The sequence below is a fragment of the Leptodactylus fuscus genome, chromosome 1 (genome assembly GCF_031893055.1).
Source record: "Leptodactylus fuscus isolate aLepFus1 chromosome 1, aLepFus1.hap2, whole genome shotgun sequence".
Taxonomy (NCBI): domain Eukaryota; kingdom Metazoa; phylum Chordata; class Amphibia; order Anura; family Leptodactylidae; genus Leptodactylus; species Leptodactylus fuscus.
In genome coordinates, this window is record NC_134265.1 from 184,865,235 (window position 1) to 184,879,515 (window position 14,281).

At 41.0% G+C, this 14,281-nt stretch overlaps 1 protein-coding gene across 1 annotated transcript in view; it reads right to left on the minus strand.

The window, feature by feature from the left end:
• Positions 1–14,281, minus strand: part of LOC142211984 (PALM2-AKAP2 fusion protein-like) — an 84,999-nt gene that overhangs the window by 51,202 nt on the left and 19,516 nt on the right. The window lies entirely within an intron of this gene.

Genomic DNA, 14,281 nt, shown 5'->3' on the forward strand with positions numbered 1-14,281 from the left:
TCCATGGCTTTTTGCAACTCTCTTTCTTCATGTATTTAAAGGGATCCTATCATTTAAACCGAATTTTTTCTGCTTATCAAGTAAGAATAGCCTTAAGAAAGGCTATTTGTCTCGTACCTTTAGATGTCTTCTCCGTGCTGCCGTTCCGTAGAAATCCTGTTTTCCGGCGTTATGCAAATGAGATCTCTTGCAGCACTGGGGACGTCCCCAATGCTGCGAGAGAACTCTCCAGAGCCGCCTCCATCTTCTTCTGGAATGCCTTCTCCTTGTGTCTTCTTCCGGCGGTGGCTTCAAACTTCTAGGCCTCTGGCCTAGGGTAAAGCCAACTGTGCATGCCCGCCGGCCACAAGAAAATGGCCGTTTGCACAGTAATTAAGTGGCCATTTTCTTGTGGCCTGTGGGCATGCGCAGTCAGTTCTGCCCGACGCCTACAAGTTTGACTACCTGCACCGGAAGAAGACACGTGAAGAGGACGTTCCTGAAGAAGATTGAGGCGGCACTGCAGAGTTCTCTCGCAGCACAGGGGACGGCCCCAGTGCTGTTTGAGTGCTGCGGACCGCCCCCAGTGCTGTGAGAGAACTCATTTGCATACCAGCGAAAACCAGGATTTCTATGGAATTGCAGCACAGAGAAGACAATGTAAAGGTAGGAGACGAATAGCCTTTCTTAAGGCTATTCCTACATGATAAGCAGAAAAAAAAAATCTGTTTAAATTATATGAGCTCTTTAATACTTCCCTACATCTATATTTCATGTCAACATAAAATATATTTACTTAAAAAATTGGAGATGTGTTCAATAGTTATGTCACCCACTGTATTATACAGTATATAGAGACATTTCCTGCTTTAAACGTGTTGCAATAGTCAACTTTCTAACATAGTCTTCGTTTAAAGATCATTAGAAATTCATGTATACCTGTCTTCAGTCGACACAAATGCGCATAGCATTCAAAGTTCACCCTTTTGAACTTTAGCACATTGGTCACTGCACTTATCAGTCACATACATATAATGTAAGGTTGAGCAGAATTACTCAGGGATGATAGAATCTATTGACTACTTTACTGTACATCTGACAGTCTGGATAATAATTTAGCGCATTTTTTAAAGTACAATAGCAAAGCTCAATGATTTGGCTCCACAAGAAAATACTGATAAATACAACAATACAGTAGTTATTATGCCACAATACCCCAAAAATGTTTTCAGAGCAGGACGCTTATTTTGTTTATATATACGCTATGTCCATTTGTTGTGAATTAACTAAATGAACTGAATGGTTATAAGAACAAAATTGGAATAAGCTTTTTAAATGAAATATTATCTAAATATAACAAACGTATTAGTGCTAGCTAGTAAAAATATACTGAACTGAAAAATACTGAGTACGAACTATGAAAGGGGAAAGCAAGGATTCTAAAAGTACCAGTGCAATGTTCTGAAACTTGCTTCGGAGTACATTAGCAAAACCTGTATTCCCCTATTCACTCAGACACAACAGGCACCAATTTCACCATTGTTAGTATTGTTTACAAGTTTCGATTGAAAGTGCTAACAAGTGCTAAGAAAGTCCAAGAGAGTCCTCAATGTTAAGCAGAGAAATTTCACTGATATGTAAGCTTCTGTAATTCACCATGTTACTGATATTCAGAAAGCATATTATTGATGTACAATGATGCATATTTATTCCAGATTAAACCCTAGTTCAGAAATTGAGATAAAAGTTTAATAGTACAATGGGCAAGTGCTGGGACCAGAAACGATAACCTGACTGGAGTCTCCTTTTTCTTTACTGTAAACTTCAGAATTGTATTTCCCCACTATCTACTCCACTGTTCATGTGCAGGATCCAATATGGTATCCTAAACTCTCTGGCGTCTGGGACTCTCTTGGCCCCTTCTGAGTCTTCTTTCCTGAACTGCAGGGAACATCCTCTTCTTAAGTGCACCAACAACTACCATAAGTACACACCAAAAGCCTTTTATTTTTTAAGCTTTCACAGCTCCACTTATTTCGGGCTCCTGCACTTATCAGACCAACTGTGACAGCAGTATCATTGCCCTTCAGTATATCAAGGGTTTGCACCCTATACTATAAGAGAGGCGCTTGTTATGTACTATGCTGTATGCCTGTCTATTAAGACTGACAAAAGCAATACTCAAGGGAGAATGGTTATGCCACAAAGCATATTTATTTTCTATCCAGGAATGGAGTAAGGGCCTATCAGTGGTGGTCTGAGTGCTGTACTTCAGCTATCTCTAGCACTTCCATTGAAGTGAATGAAAACAGGGGAGCTTGTGTACAGCAGAGGTAAATCTACGTTCAGCTCTGCAGCATTCAGGGCCGTGCACACGGAGTTTACGCGAGCGCATTTAAGCATAATACAGGTGTAGAGAATACACGTGTTAAAATAACACTCCCATTGACTTCAATGAAATCTTTCACATGTGTAAAAAAAACGCGCCAAAAACCGTGTCGTGTTTTTTGCCGCGTTTTTTTTTACACATGTAAAAAATTTCATTGAAGTCAATGGGAGTGTTATTTTAACACGTGTATTCTATACACCTGTATTATGCTAAAATGCGCTTGCGTTAACTCCGTGTGCACAGGCCCTCACAGTGAGCATAATCCCCCCCCCCCCATTCTTAGGATCAGCCGTCAGACCCCCACCAATCAGCTATTTAATGAGGAGAAATATGCTTTGTGGCACAACCCCTTTAACAGATATAACTATAATCACACAATTTCACCTTTGCCCAATTTCTCAAAGACAATGAAAAGAAAAGGTATGTAGGATATATGTTTAATACAAACCAAAAATCATAAACATTTCAGTCACATGAGTAAAAAAGTATACAACCTTTGTCTAATATTTGTCCTTTGGGCTGATTTCAGTGTTATCAAGCGTGTCGGAACAAGTTGATTCAGAACTACATACAGCCCTTTTACAGGGTCCGAAAATTGGGAGAATGAGCATTCGCCAAAACAGGACATATTCCAAAGAATGCCTCGGGTAAACAGGTCAGCGATCTTCTGCTAACCATATAAATACTTGTTAGGTGACTGATCACATCTTCCATGGCCGCCTAAAAATAACTGCTGTCTTCAGTACATCTTCTTGTGTAAACTGTATGGAAACTGTATGGAGATGAGCAACTGTTTTAAAGAGGACCTGAATTCAGCACACTATCGGCTTTCCCATTCTATGCCCCTGCTGAAGAGCTATCTGTGCCAGTACCGTAGCTCTTCAGAGTCAGAATGGCATTTCTGATAGTCAGTCAGGAACGCCCTTCCTCGCAGTAGCGTCTATTGCGCTGTACTGTGACAGGGGGCGTTCCTTACCGACCAGCCATGATGCTGAGCGGTGAGGAATGCCCTCCCAGTACTCGACTATGGGCTCTACTGTCAGGACTAGGAGAGGCGTTCCTCACTGTTCAGCGTCATGGCTGGTCAGTAAGGAACGCCCCCTGTCACAGTACAGCGCAATAGACATTACTGACACTGAAGAGTTAAGGTAACGGCACTGATATCTCTTCAGTGCGGCACAGAACGGGAATGGTTAGGCCTAGTTCACACGGGCACGGAATAGCGTATTTTTGTCCTGATTTTGACACGGGAAGCTGAAGAAAGGGCATGATGCCGCTCACGGAAAAAAGATTGTTAGCGGTCTCCATAGACCACTATTGTGAGGGGGTGGATTATGATGTGAATTCCGCAACAAAATCTGCCCCCCTCTGTCCCCATGCGAACGAGCCCTTATGGGTCTTAAAACAGTCCGTAATGGAGTTAAAGAGTCTGTCAGATGTTACTATAAGGAGGAGCTACTGGTGACAGATCTGAAAATAATAGCTAATAAAGGACCATCTCATTTCGGTTCATGTAACTCTTCACTATCACAGTGCTCTCCTTTGTTTAACTGACTTCTGACCTGTTTAATGTTATATAGCTGTTCCCCTCTCTGGGCAGATGCCATGCATGTTTTTGTTTGGAGGCTTGTGTACCACTAACCTCTGACATGACGGAAAATCACCGGCTATTGTGCTGAATGGCTCTTGACTTTGCACCCTTCTCACTAACAAGTGTGGGAAGTCACTAAGGGATATATTTTACTAGCAGCTGTATACAAGTGGCAGCCTTAAAACTAACATTCCTTGGAAAGAATGCTTGGGGTCATGAAGGGCAGGTTCATATGTTGAAAGGAGTCGAGATTCCTTGTTCATTTCCTCCAATGAAAACATCAATAACATTTTCCATGATAATACTGACCTTCTTCATTCATGTAATAATGATGGGGAGTTTGATGTGACCTGGGAGACCTCAGAGAAGGGAGGACGTGTTACACTCATATAAAAGTATTGGGGGATTTCAAAGTCTTATTCCAACCCAAAATCACAGTGTCAGATTTCATCTGAGCCTTGTCTATGTCATCAAGAAAGACAAACATCTGTTCCAACACTTGGATACATGGACTAGTGCTCAAATATAGGTTTAGATCAGCTAATACTAGGAAAGGCTGGTTTATAAATCCTGTCTATTTTTACATGTTTTCTTAGTTTTTTCTTTATATCCCCAACATCTGCTGTTAATGGGAGAGTCTTGAACCCCCATACTCATTAAATGGCTGCCCAGTCATGTCAAAATAGGTGAGTTTTGGTGAAAAGTATCTAATGTAATTAATCATGCAAATGTTGATGGGAGAGAATCTGGTGCTTGCCTGTCAATCCCCTCACAACAGGCAAGCAACTAAGGAGCATTATACTAAGAGGGCCTAATAACTTCCTTAAGAGTCCCCCAAACATAACTTTACTAGGGGTTCCAGGAATGCTATGGCTGCCTCTGCTCAAAAAGTTAATTTTTTTACTAAAACTATACAAAATGTGAAAGAAATACACAAGTCATGCATGTTATAATCCTAGTTCAAAGGACTATTTAATGCTATAGCTTATATACTTAGCTTTCATGAAACAAATATTTTTTGCCATTTTGGCATAGGATAAAACCCTTAACGTGTCATGTGACTTACAGATTTACTTAGGATTTAGTTCCTTAACATTCCCAACATTGTCTCCAGCTATGCCAGTAGAGATTAAAGAAAAGAGATGATACAGCAAATAACTCAATATTTTTTTTCTAATATGTGCTTAGAAAATAGAAGCAATGGAACGTTCCTGAAACAGCAGTGTTTTCAGGTGCCCATGTTTGTAAACTAAGAAGTAATGCATAAGAAATGGTGTAACAACCCATAGAAGGTCTATGACCATGCAGAGCATCCTGGCTTGCTATCTACTTCCCCTATGCTTCATCCCAGATAACTTTTTTACTATGCAATGTGTCAGCATTCCCAGTGCAAAAGGTTTAAACCAGAGGTTCCCAAACTTATTTTGTCTACCGCCCACTTCGAGAATCAATTATTTTCTAGCGCCCCCCCAAATTTTTTTACTTTACTACATCTTAAGAATCACAATCGCAGTCATTATGTTAATAATTAAATTATGTGTGTCATGTGAAAATAAGACTTTCTGATGAGGGTAATGTAAAACACCATTTTGTAATATTAGGAAAACTTTTATTCATGTTATTAAAACAAACATTTTAATTTTAAAACTAATCTAATGTGAAGGATGAATTTGATGATTTTTAACAAGTTTGTTAATATCAGGCTCGAATTTACTCAAAAACAGCCGTATTACTCAAAGTCACCGCATTCGGTAATCTGCAACCGATTTTCTCTTTTTAGTTAGCAATGTTGCCACAGCACTAAATCCACGTTCACACAAATACGATGATGGGAATGCTATCAAAAATCGTTGAACGATGGACCACAATCCAGGGTACAATTGCGGGATTGGCTTTTGTAGCCAAAATTCTTGGTATCCATTTTTGAATTTTATTTTTATTTCCTCGTTCGTTATCAGTTCTATGAGTTCTTCTTCCAGCTGGGGTGATCCTGCTGTGTTCATATTTGAAAAAGGATCCAACACCCAGTCCGGTATTTCCAATTTTAAAATGTCCTGGAATCGTTCTGCGAAATCGAATGACATGACTGGCTGTGACATGATGGCGCGTGCGCTTTTATATGAGGCAGCGGGCGGGCCTAGTACTTTCGAGAATGGACTAGAAACTTCTCGCTTCGCATTGGAGCTTACCGCCATCTATGGTACAGTTTGACAACTTTTGGACAGGAAATAGTTACTGTCTAGTCCCCTAGATGGCGTTACACGAGGAAACGCGCGTTAAGCGTAAAGGAGCGTTAAAGTTTGTGTTAAAAGCAAAAAAACTATTTTAAAGGGGTAGCCTCATGAAGCTTGATCTGCCTTCTAAGCTGCCTAAAAATCTTCTTTCTTCCTGTTTGCTCGCGTCAGTTAGCCCCGCCCCCAAATTAGTGTGTAGCTCCGCCCACCACATAGCGTGATCCTATGGGATGACTGAAGGGCCTGTGATGTCATCAAAAGGTCCTGTAGACTTGGATTTACCTTGTACGGAGTTTCCTAAAGGACCTGGCTCCTCTGCCCACTAGCAGCCTGCCCTATATAATAAAGCTTTATCCTAGTGAACAGAGAGACCAGGTCCTTTAGCCCAGTAGGATTTAGACTGCTTTATATAAGAAAGCAGCACTTATTCCACCCCCCACCCCCCCCACCCCATCTCACAGCAAGGAGCTAGGTGATGTGTATGTGATGTGTATGTGTAGTGCAGACACAGGCTGGCTCCGTACACTCAGCCCCCCCCCCCCTCTCTCCCCCCACACAGCAGGGAGCTAGGTGATGTGTATGTGATGTGTATGTGTGGTGCAGACACAGGCTGGCTCCGTACACACAGCAGGGAGCTACGTCATGTGGCTCCCTCAGCAATGAGCAAGGGGCCAGGTGCTAGTGTCCATAATGAAGTGAATAAAGTAAGATGGGGGATAAACGAAGCAGTTTTGCTGAAGCAATGTATTTAGGAAAAGTCTTACATCCACATTAACAAGCAGTATAGATAGAATCATTGTTATGATACCACCCCTTTAAATTAGCCATCGCCCCCCTAAACGGCTTCAACGCCCCCCAATCTTCTCTGTGCCCTTTACTGCCCCCCTATAGGCCTCCAGCGCCCACAAGGGGGCGTTATCGCCCACTTTGAGAAAGACTGGTTTAAACCCATAATGTTCTGGTTAGTTGAACCACTAAGCTCAATTTACATAAGGTTCAGCAAAAACATTTTGTTGAGAAAAAAACACTTAAAGGGGCATTCACACTATGGTCGCTGTCCGCCCAGGGGTTTCTGTCCTAAACCCCAGGTAAACTGGACAGGGGACGGCTTGCTGGCGGTCAGCTTTAAAACCCATTCATTTGAATTTGTTTTTAAAGGTGACCGCCGGTGTTCGTATGCTGCCTTTTAACCTGGAAACAGTTTTTTGCACAGACACAAAGTCATGCATGTACGACTTTGTGTCCATGTAAAAAAAACAAACAAAAAAAAAAAACGATTTCCAGGCGGAGAGGCTGCATATGGACACCAGCTGGTACCTTTAAAAACACATTCAAATGAATGGGTTTTAAAGTTGACCGCTGGCAAGCTGTCCCCTGTCCAGTTTGCCTGGGGTTTAGGATGGAAACCCCTGGGCGGACAACGGCGGTAGTGTGAACGCCTCTTATTTGAGGGCAAATAAAGATAGTACCAAACCAATACATTGTTTCCAGTATCTACGTTTGCAGTGTTGGAAGACGTGTCATTCACTGTGACATTTTGAAAGATTTGCTTGATGTCAGTGAATGGAAACATTTTTGTTTGCATCAAGTCGCTGAAAACCCACCCTGACCTAATCCTATAGTCACACAGCTGATTTTGAGGTACTACCTCATAGCCACAGTAGGATATATATTTGTGTTGCTCCTGAAATGGCTTCCAGGCACTATGATGCAATGTGTCACTAGAAAGTGACCTACTTTTTAAGCAAGATTTATGTTAAACATACTTTTACAGAATTTTTGGTGAGATTTTGAATTTTTTTTCCCATGTTATTATCTGTATTAAAAAAAAAAAAAAAAAAACATAAAAACACCTATATTATATATATATGCACACAGTACACACATATATATATATATATATATATACATATGTAATATATATATATATATATATATATATATATATATATATATAAAAATATGTAATATATATATATATATATATATATAAATATGTAATATGTAATATATATATATATATATATATATATATATATATATATATATATATATATATATATATATATCCTGTAGTTCTGACTTTGTCCACTAGGCCATATAATAGGGTCTTCTCCAGACCATTGTGCCTATGGTCCTTGGTTCTATTATAGGAAATAGAAGTCACAGAATGTTTTAGGCTTAGTGGCAAAAGTTGGAATTGCAAGAATTTTAGGATTTTTCTAAATATAGATATTAATTTGATAAATTTAAAACAATATCACCAAAAATTCTTAAAAAATATGTGCATAAACATATGTGTATGTGTATAAACATAAATCATAATTTAAACAATAAGTAATATCCTGGCAGCGCATTCCTTTAAACTTGCCATCCTCATTAGATTTTAGACTGCCTTTGATCATCTTAAACAAAAGTTCATTGATAGTTTGTACAGATGACTGTTTCATACACACAAATAACAAAGAACATTCCAAATAACGTCCCAATTCACCTCAACACACGCGGTTTCTGAACACCAAATGTTTTGAAAAATACATGCCTAAGAAACACAAAATACCCACAGGCCTCAGTCTAGACCATACACAACCCATCACAGCCGACAGACAGCTGAAAAACATCCAACATAACTGATTTTGACTGTGGTCAACTTTAGTTGATGGTCATTTGTACGCGACAACTTTCATAAATTTGTTCAAGAATGTTTAAAATCTGCAGCTAGAACAGTCTAATGTCTGTTGTGTATGGGTATTAGTCTGCTAATTTGATCATAAGACTTGATATATTCATGCAGGGGCGTAATGATCTCGGTCACAAGGGGTACGACTTTTGAGGGCTACTATGGAACAATTTACTGTGTGGGACCACTGTGGGTAGTATATTATACTGTGTGGGGTCATTTTTTTTAGCAAAATATACCATAAGGGCCACTGTGGAGCATATTATCCTGTGTTGGGCCACTGTGAAGCATATCATACTTTGTGGGGCTACAGTGGAGCATTATACTGTGTGGGGGCCATTGTAGAGCATATTGTACTGTGCAGGGGACATTGTGGAAAATATTATATTATGTGGGGCACCACTGTCCCTTCAAACAGCTGAGCAGCAGGGACCCTGTGTGATGGACCCCCACTGATCTCTTGCACTGTTAGGACCCCTGCAGATCAGCTGTTTCCCGTTGCACGCAGCTCTCAGTATTATTTACATGCTGGGTGCTGTGGTGCTCACTCACCATATTTTTGGTAACGGCAGTCATGGGCACTATAGCTATATCCCTTTCAAGTATCTGAGATACTGCTGCAGTACCCATAATCGTCGTTATCAAGAATACACTGTAGGGGAACGTGGTGATAGTTTGCACCAGAGCCCACAAGACATTAGATACACCACTGAATTCATGAATATAATGACCTTAGAGTACCTAATGCTATGATGGTAAATTTATTGGAGGTAGTTTGTTTTCTAAAGATCATTAAAGTAGGCTATATAGTACTCATTATCAGTGGGATTCTATCAAATGAAAAACAGTAGCAGCCAGGAACAGAAGTTCAAAGTGTTAATGCAGACAGACAATGTACCTTGGCTTTGTCTTGAAGGATACGCCATTGTAACTGTGGTGTACACTTGGGAACAACTCCAGGAGAGTGTCTGTGAAATTGCTTGGTGATGATGATAGAATAGTGATGTGGTAACATCTAGTATAATTAGATAAACGTGTTAACACTATCTTCAATATCCTCAATAGTCAGAATGATAAGTGGAGCTTTGAAACCAAAGGAACTTGATAACATTCCTGTGTGCATAAAAAATGTCCTTGATGGAGTGTCCTGGATATAGTCACTCTAGAGATGTTGACACACTTTTATGTCATTCAGCGAGCTTCTGAAACAAGAAGTGCTATATGTATTAATGAAGCTGCTTCAACTCATTTCAGAATATAAAGTAGATGGAAGAGATAGAAAATTATTCAATTTCTGTTATTTTATGTTAATAGATATAGTTTATAATGCACTCCATAAGTGTTGATTTATAGTATTATATATTATAGACACAACTTAATGTCTACTAGACAAAAAAAAAATACAACGGATGATATAGATTTCAGTGGTGGTTGGATTTATGGAAACCACTGAAAGAGGACCTTTCATGGTTTGGGGCACAGTCAGTTCTATATACTGCTGGAAAGCCGACAGTACGCTGAATTCAGTGCACTGTCGGCTTTCCCAATCTGTGCCCGGTGTAAAGAGCTATCGGTCCCGGTACTGTAGCGCTTTACAGTCTGTCAGGTACGTCCTTCTCCATAGCAGCGCCTATCGCGCTGTACAGTATGAGCGGGGAGGAACGCCCCCCTCTCTGCTCACAGTGCTCGTCCATAGACGAGTATTATCAGGAGGGGAGGGGGGCGTTTCTCCCCGCTCACACTGTACAGTGTGATAGACGCTGCTGTGGAGAAGGACGTACCTGACAGACTGTAAAGCGCTACAGTACCGGGACCGATAGCTCTTTACCCGGGGCACAGATTGGGAAAGCCGACAGTGCACTGAATTCAGCGTACTGTCGGCTTTCCAGCAGTATATAGAACTGCCGGAGCCCCAAACCATGAAAGGTCCGCTTGAACTACACTTTTTCCATAACTCCCATACACTGTTTCTGCATCTCACAAGTTATAGACACAGTACAGCTCACTTTTCTATGCTGTTCTTGTAACTCCCCTTCACTTCTATAGGAGTTACTGAAACACCGTAGTTCAGTGAGAGTGGCTTTTTCCATAAACCTGACTACTGCTGACAGCCTGGATTTGGAGTTGAGATGCGGTTTGTGGAGTTCAGTTCTAGAGATACGCCATAAATGTCTATCATCGTACAACTTGTTTACATTACAGGTTCCAAAGAGAAGCAACCAGAGGGTAAAAGACCTGGGTAAATTGTCATTCTAGCCCTTTTTGGTAGTGCAGCTAGCCTAGTGACTAGAGCAGGTCCAGCTTCTGAACCCCTTGAGCCTTTCAATGTATTACGCGCAATAGGGAAAAAAGGCTCCCATTGATTTCAATAGGGAGCTCTCTTATGCCGGCACCCATTCAATTCAATGGGAGCTGCTCTTTACGCGCACATTCTGAACGCGTTTTTAAGTTCAGAATGAGCGCAGCGTAACTCCGTGTGAAGACTCCCTTATACTCAGCTGTTATCACTGGGCCACAGATCTTTACTCTGACTCATAGAAGGTCATGTGTACATGAGCTGTACTAGTTATAAGTATGGCATAAGTATGAATAAGCTTAACAATGTTTCTGTATCTTTCAGAAGTGCAGAGATATGAGATTAAGAAGTGATCCTAGGAGTAGATATTTTTTTGATTTCCTGTAATACCATTAAAGAAAAGTAAAAATAATATACATTACAGGTTTTGTAATTAAAGGGGTTGTTCAGGATAAATTTATATTTTAAACATAAGACCCCTATGCCCCCCAATTTTAAATTTCAAACGCTTTTTTTTCTAACACATCGGAATAGCCTTAAGAAAGGCTATTCGTCTCCTACCTTTCGTTGTCTTCTCTGCGCCGCCGTTCGCCTAAAATCCCGGTTTTTGTTCGTATGTAAATGAGTTCTTTTGCAGCACTGGGGGCATCCCCAATGCTGCTATAGTATTGTAAGCAGCCATTTTCTCGTGGCCGGCAGGCATGCACAGTCGGCTTTAGCCTAGGCCCGTAGCCTAGAAGTTAGAAGACACAGCTGGAAGAAGACACGGTGAAGACCTCGTTCCAGATGAAGATGGAGGCGGCGAGTTCTCTGGCAGCATTGGGGACGCCCCCAGTGCCACAAAAGAACTCATTTACATACCAACAAAAACCGGGATTTTAGTCGAACGGCGTCACAGAGAAGACAACGAAAGGTAGGAGACGAATAGTCTTTCTTAAAGGGGTATTCCCATGTCCCTTGCTCACCAGTCTTCACTACTGCGAAGACTTCTTTCTTCCTGGTTTTTCTGCCCAATTGGTGGGCGGAGTTTCATATGCAAAGCCAACTGTCTGACTACCTCCAGTTTAGCTCCACCCCCAAATTAGTGTGTAGCTCCACCCACCACATAGCGTGATCTTATGGGACGACTGAAGGGCCTGTGATGTCATCAAAGGTCCTATAACACTTGGATTTAGCTTGTTCTATATAGAGTTGGCTAAATCCTAATGAGCAGAGGGACCAGGTCCCACTAGGATTTCGACTGTTTTAAACTATATAGGAAAGCAGTACTCATTTCCCCCCTCCTTTATCTGAGAGCAGGAAGCTAGGTCACAGGACACAGGAACAGCTACAGACACAGGCTCGCTCCCGTGCACTTAGCCCCTTCTCCCTCCCCCCTGAGAGCAGGCAGCTACATCACTTGACATTTGAGCAGATAATCTCAAGGGCCATAGAAACGCAGTGTCAACAATGAAGTGAATAAATTAAGATAGTGGACAAACAAAGCAGTTTTGCTGAAGCAGTGTATTTAGAAAAAATATTAAATCCACAATAACAAGCAGTATACATAGATCCTTGTTATGGGACAACCCCTGTAAGGCTATTCCGATGTGTTAGAAAAAAAAAAAGGGTTTGAAAGATAGGATCCCTTTAATCCAACCAAGAACAACTGCATGGAGTTTGTATGTTCTTCCTGTGTGTGCGTAGGTTTCCTACAGGTGCTCCAGGTTCCCCCCACACTCCAAAGACATCCTGATCGGGAATGTAGATTGTGATCCCTATATGGGACAGAGACTGACAATGTCTGTAAAGCGTTGCGGAATATGATGGCGTTATACAAGATAAATAAAGTAATTGCAGATAAAAATGAAAGGTCCAGGATTTTCAAGAATCTTCAAAAAAGATCCTAATAATGCTGTAAATCTTTTGCAAGGCACTTTTTTGTACAATTTTGAGCCTCCATAGTCTTTAAGCAGAGAATGTGCTATCTGTATTAAGTGTATTTCAGGAGTGGCACATTCAGGTATGTTAATATTTTGCTTTTATTTTTTTTTTAAATGTAGATTGTGAGACCCACCTAAAGCTCACAATGTACATTTTTCCCTATCAGTATGTCTTTTTTTTTTTTGGAATATGGGATGGAAATCCATGCAAACACGGGGAGAACATACAAACTCCTTGCAGATGTTTTTTTTTTTGCCCTTGATGGGATTTGAACACCAGGACTCCAGCACTGCCAGGCTGCAGTGCTAACCACTGAGCCACCGTGTGGCCCCACAATATTTTGCTTTTATTATCAGGAATAAGCGTAAGTACATTCAGTCCAAAAACAAACCCGAAGTCTACAACACAGATAAATGAAGTGCGGTATTGGATTTGGTAGGAGGTCAGCTGACATTCATTCTGCTAGTAAAGGAAATGGTCTCTGCGAATGTATTGTTTTATTTAGCAAACTGTAAGTGAGCCAGAGAGGAAGAGATTCTTTCTGTATGGAAGGCACAACACCAAACAAATTCTCCTGTCTGCAGACACACAGTCATACCTGCAGAGCACACTTGTTTTCAGGCACGTAATACATCAAATTAAGTGTTGCCTCCTCTTTCTGGTCTATATTGCACTGCTATTTTAGTTTAATTCCTTATTTGGTTCACTACACAGACTGTGGTGTTTTTCAGGGTCAGCAAAAATGCATTTCTGTGCTTGTTCAACCAACAACTCTGCATCCCTCCCCATACCCAGCTGAGCATGCGTGTCTCCTCAGTATAGAAGGCGTAAAAGACACTACTACATACCTCACTTTAAATGGTTACTACTTTTTCAGGCAACTAATTTAAAGGGATCCAATTTTTTGTGCCTATCACATAGGAATAGCCTTAAGAAAGGCTATTCTTCTCCTACCTTTAGATGTCTTCTCCGCACCGCCATTCCGTAGAAATCCCGGGTTTCGACGGTATGCAAATGAGTTCTCTCGCAGCACTGGGGACGGTCCGCAGCACTCAAACAGCACTGGGGGCGGTCTCCAATGCTGTAAGAGAACTCTCCAGCACCGCCTCCATCTTCTTCAGGAACATCTTCTTCACACATCTTCTTCCGGCACAAGCAGTCAAACTTGTAGGCCTCGGGCAGAGCCCAC